This window comes from Elephantulus edwardii, unplaced genomic scaffold (assembly GCF_000299155.1).
Source record: "Elephantulus edwardii isolate Elephantulus edwardi_28Jun2011 unplaced genomic scaffold, EleEdw1.0 scaffold00279, whole genome shotgun sequence".
NCBI classification, from domain to species: domain Eukaryota; kingdom Metazoa; phylum Chordata; class Mammalia; order Macroscelidea; family Macroscelididae; genus Elephantulus; species Elephantulus edwardii.
The window spans coordinates 527,676-533,285 of record NW_006400029.1 but is presented as its reverse complement, the minus strand read 5'-3'; the positions used below and the strand labels follow the sequence as shown (position 1 = coordinate 533,285).

Below are 5,610 nucleotides of genomic sequence, written 5' to 3'. Positions count from 1 at the left end.
AGGGTCCTCATGAATCAGAATAAACTAAACATCAGTAAGTTTTGGTTCGCCAGTGCCTTAAGTGCAGCTTAGACATCTTTTTATAATACTAGCAGTTTTCATCAGATGCTACTTCTTGGAAAAGTTGAATGTTAAGAAGTTCTTTGTGGTGGACATATTTATTCATTGTGTAAACAGACTTTTTTTCTGATTTGATTTCACTATATCTGTTTACCCACAACTAACCTTTCCATGGTGATGAAAGCAAGCTATTCCTTGGAGACATGATTTTGTGACCTTGTCTCACACACTTTGGATGTGTATCCACGAGGAGCCAGTTTTTGGAGAAGGATATCATGTTTGGAAGGGTTGAGGGACAGCACAGGAGAGAAAGACCCCGATGAAATGGATTGATCCAATAACTGAGGTGATGAGGGTAGGAGTGTCGGAGATAGTGAGATTGGCTCAGAATAGAGAAGAGTTTGGAGCTATTGTGTATAAGGTCACTGTGGGTCGTAGTTGACTCAACAGCACATAACAACAAGTATAAAACATTGGAAAAAATTTCCAAGAATTGTACTGAACATCCCATGGACTGCTGAAAGAGCAAATAAATATATTTTTTTAAGGTAGAACCTAGCATTTTATTTAGATCTTCATTTAATTATTGGAATTGAGAGAACCAGATATACGTAATGAACCTCCAAAAAATAGATCCTGGCAGGCAGTCATGGAATAAGCATGTAAACAAGCCGGCTTCTCTGTATCACACCAGCCAAGTCAGCTTCCTCCATGCCGCACCAGCTCTGCCCTCCCTTCTGTTAACACTAGCCAGACTCCCTTGTGTAGGTCTAACCCAAGGTTTTTTATGTAGGACACCTTGACCTACCTGGGAATGCTGGAAACATATTAAAGGAATCATGGTGTTGAGAAGGAAAAAAAAAATCTTGTAAAAGCTGCCATCTGAGGTGATGGCTTCTCTGTACTTACGCCATACCCCAGAATACAATAAATAAGCAATTAGAAAATATTCAAGTATGAAGGGATTTCCTTTTCCCCGCCAAAAGCACTGCTCTCTGAAGGAAGCTGGTTTCTCTGTAGCTACACCAGCTGTTCAGAAAGCTCATTGGACCTGGTTTTGAAAACAAAACAAAGTTAAAACCCTGGGGGGAGTTATTGTGCGGTGTGGAGTACTCAGTCTTTCTTATAAAGAAAAAAAAAACCCAAACAATTATCTGGTACCAAAGTGTGCAACCTACAGACCCTGAAGTACTACCCTGTGACGTCACAAGGGTGCCAAGTGCCTGTTTCCCTAGAGCTAAGAGTTGGTGAGGTTTGGCTAGTGCTGAAACCATGCATAGGGTTGGTTTACTAAATAAAAACCTTATTACGTACGTCCTCCAAGACAGTTTAAAGTGGAGAGATTTTGATTTGATGCTGTTTAGAGAGGTGCCAATTAAGAGCATAAGCACCAGGGAGATGGTTTAATGGTAACTGCCCTTTTCTTCACATCAGGCTAGAGCTCCAACTGGAACTTGCGTTACATGCAAGACTGTTTGGATAGGGGACACTTCCTGACGAAAACTACATGATTTGAAATTAATCAAGTTAAGAGGAGGATAAGGGAAGGCTTCACATTTATAATAGAGCTCAAGACATTACAAATTCATGTTGACAGAGCTATGGTGTTGCCAGACAGAAGCTATATAATGGAACTATGAGAATTTCCATGCACATTACAAGGACTTTTTTCCCTCCGCATTTTGTGGGTTAAGAAAATGCAATTAAATTTTAGATGGTTGGGTGGTAGGTCACAAAGGCTTTATTTCAAAGCATTATTTACTACAGTGTTGTCTGTTTCTAGGCAGTTATATGGATCACCTATGCTCACTAAATTCATTAAAATGGTGAACAAAACACCAGGGACAGAATAGCAAGCCCAATTTACAGTCCCCCACAAAAGCTAAATTCACGTCATTGACTAGAGTGACTGCAACTGATCAGGAGCTGTAAGAGGACAGGAAAATTTAGGAAGAGGGGCCCTTTCCCTCCGAGCTTGAAGGCTTCTCTGTAGCCTACGCCAAGAAGTCTGGGGAAAATGCTAACACTTTTTCAATATTTAAGCTTTTTGGGCACTTCCCATGGGAAGCTGTCCCTACCAAAGTGACCATAGGTTGCAGTCCTCTGATAAATTGGCTTCTTCAGATCCAGATCCCTGACAATGAGCCTAGGGCGGAGATCAAAATTCTTCTTCACAATCTCTAACAGCTCTCTCTCACTCTTCTGAGAAGTGCCATAATGGAAAATGGAGATAGATAATGGTGAGAAACTCTGATAGCATAAGAGACCTGAACAAGAACCCATCTGCAAAGACCTCCTTTAACAAGAGATTTTGCCACCCAACGGGCAGCATAAGCAGCCTAACGGTCCACTTTGGTGCAATCCTTTCCTGAAAAGGCATCTCCTCCATGAGCTCCCCAACCATCATAAGTGTCCACAATTATCTTCCGACCAGTCAAATCAGCATCACCTTGAGGTCCACCAATAACAAATCTGCCACTTGGTTGTAGGGGGTAGATTGTGTCCTCATCAAGATACTTCGCAGGCACAACTGCTTTGATGACTTTCTCTTTTAAAGCATCCCTCATCTCATCAAGACAAACTTCTTCATCATGTTGAACAGATGTAACAATGGTGTGGACTCTGATGGGAAGCACAGCACCTCAATCTTGCATGCATTGCACAGTCACTTGAATCTGGGCGTAACCAAGGAAAAGTGCCATTGCGGCATAGTTCAGCAAGTTTGGCATTAAGTTTATATGCTAATTGTTAAAGGCATATATTCTTCAGTTTCATCAGTGGCATAACCAAACATCAAGCCCTGATCTCTTGCACCAATGTCCTCTTCATTCCGATCAAGTTGAACACCTTGAGCAATATCTGGTGATTGTTGCTCCAAGGCAACAAGAACATTACATGTCTTGTAGTCAAACCCTTTGGAAGTCATCATAGACAATGTGTTTAATGGTTTCATGAACTACCCACTGGTACTCAACAGCAGGCCAGGATGTCATTTCTTCCGCAAGTAGAATCATTCCGGTTTTAGCAACAGTTTCACAAGCCACTTTGATATCAGAATCTTGCTGAAGGTGGGCATCAAAGACAGCATTACTGATTTGATCACAAATTTTATCTGGGTGACCTTCGCCCACAGACTCTGAGGTGAAGAGAAAAGTGCCCTCCTCAATGAACGCCTTGTGGAAGCCGTTGATCTGCCCGTTCATCTTGGTGTTGTGTCGCTGAAAGGACAGAGGAGCGATGAGGCGAAGAAAACACGCAAAGCAAGGACAACTTCCCCAAAAGCTCAGTTAGACTCCACGGAATGAATCCAAATAAATATATCTTAAGAAAGGGCAACCAGAGTGTTCCTCATAGGCAAGGAAGCTTTGCTTCACACATGCTTCACATAATTTCACCAAGAACTTGGCCTCATATACTTTGGACATGTTTTTAGGAGGGGTCAGTCCATGAAAATGGATATAATTCCAGAAAAAGTGGAGTGTCCACATAAAAGAGGAAGATTCCCAATAAAAAGGATTGACACAGTGACAGTAACAAGTATATTGAGAGATGATGAATATGGCACAGGGTAGTGCAGGGTTTAGACCCCTGTTCAGTGGGTCCCTTTGAGTGACAGTCAGCACATTAACGACAATGATTGGGGTGAGGGGGAAAATGAGCTCTGGAGGTGACTTAATTCTCAGAGGGTGTGCTGCTAACCCAAATGTGGCATCTCTATGACGGTTCAAATCCACCAGACGCTCCACAGAAGAAAGATGGGCAATCTCCTCCCCTGTGCTATACAGCCATGGATAATCACTGGAGTCAGCTCTAAGTTTATTTTTAACTTGATAGCAATGAATTTTCAATTGGGGAAAAATGATATTCTAACTCTATATGAATATCTTTAATCTTGTAGAAATATATTTATTTTCATAGTGCTTTCTCTTAAGTAATTTTTATAATGTTCTTTAAAACCTCAGCCTCCTTGGAATGTTGTTGTTGTTGTTGTTCTTATGTGCCATCGAGTCGTTTGCGACTCATAGCGACCCTGTGGACAACAGCCGTAAACCCTGCTCTATCCTGTGCCAATCACATTGCCTCTGACACACCCATCCTGATTACCCCAGTCACTGAATCAATCCACCTCATAGAGGGTCTTCCCCTCCTGCGCTGTCCCTCTACTCTACCCAGCATGATGTCCCTCTCTAAAGACCTGTCTCTCCTTACAACATGCCCAAAGTATGTCAGACGAAGCCCCAGAATCCTTGCCTCCAAGGAGCAGACTGGTTTAACCCTCTCTAGGATGAATTTGTTTGTTTTCTTGGCAGTCCATGGTACATTCAATACTCTTCTCCAGCACCACAGCTCAAAGGCGTCAATTCTCCTTCTATCCTCCCTAGTCATTGTCCAACTCTCTGATGCATAACAAGTGATTGCAAAAACCATGGCCTGTATCAGGCGCACCTTAGTCTTCAGAGAGACACCGCTGCTCTTGAGTACTTTAGAGAGGTCCCTAACAGCAGACTTCCCCATCACAATACATTTATTGATTTTCTGGCTACTGGTGCCAAGAGTGTTGACCGTGGAGCCGAGCAAACTGAAGCTGTGAACAATCTCAATATCTTCACCATCCATCTTGATACTACCAATTGGTCGAGTGGTGAGAATTTTTGTCTTCTGGACATTGAGCCTCAGTCCATATTGAAGGCTGCAGTCCTTGACCCTCTGCAGTAAGTGCATGAGGTCCTCCTCAGTTTCAGCGAGCAGGGTTGTGTCATCTGCATAATGCAGATTGTTGATAGATCATCCACCAATCCTAACGCCACACTTCTCCTCACAGAGCCCAGCCTCTCGGATAATCTGCTCTGCATACAGGTTGAAAAGGTATGGAGATAGGACACATCCCTGGCGTACACCCTTCCCAATTTTGAGCCACGCAGTGTTGCCCTGCTCTGTTCTGACGACTGCCTCTTGGTCCAAGTATAGGTTTCGCATTACATGTAGCAACCATAAAATTATCTATGCTTTTGCCTGGCTATGAATTCCTGAGGACTGGTAAACCAGGTTTAATCTTTACCAGTGCCCTATTGCCAGTCATTGAATGAATCTATTTCTCATTGCCTAATGCTACAGGTAATAAAATATTGCTTCTGAGCTATAGGCATATGCCTTGAGTTTTTATTTTAAGATAGAGTTAGATTTTGTTTTCTTTAAAACTTGTGCTAAATTTATTCTTTATAGCAGCAGCATTTCAAACATCTTTATTTTTAATGAGGGAATTCTTGTGGCCTAGTCTGTAGGGAATTACACTGCTGTGTCTTTTTGACTATTGAAACAACTAGCCGTGATCATTCTCAGCTAGGAGAATGATAGATAATCTCCTAGTGATGATTTACAGTCTTGAAAACCCAACAAAGGGTTGGCTATGAATCAGTTCCCAACTTGAAAGAAATGATACTGAGATTAAGACTGAGTTTGGAGGCATAGTGTGTAGCATCTTACAGATGAACTGCTAACCAACGGCTGCATTTTCAGTGGTTTGAGCCTCCTTGTAAGAGAAAGATGGGC

General features: G+C 42.2%; 1 pseudogene; it reads right to left on the bottom strand.

Moving 5' to 3' along the window:
• Positions 1–2,091: 2,091 nt before the first annotated feature.
• LOC102864151 lies at positions 2,092–3,263 on the bottom strand (annotated as a pseudogene).
• Between the last annotated feature and the right edge of the window lie 2,347 nt (positions 3,264–5,610).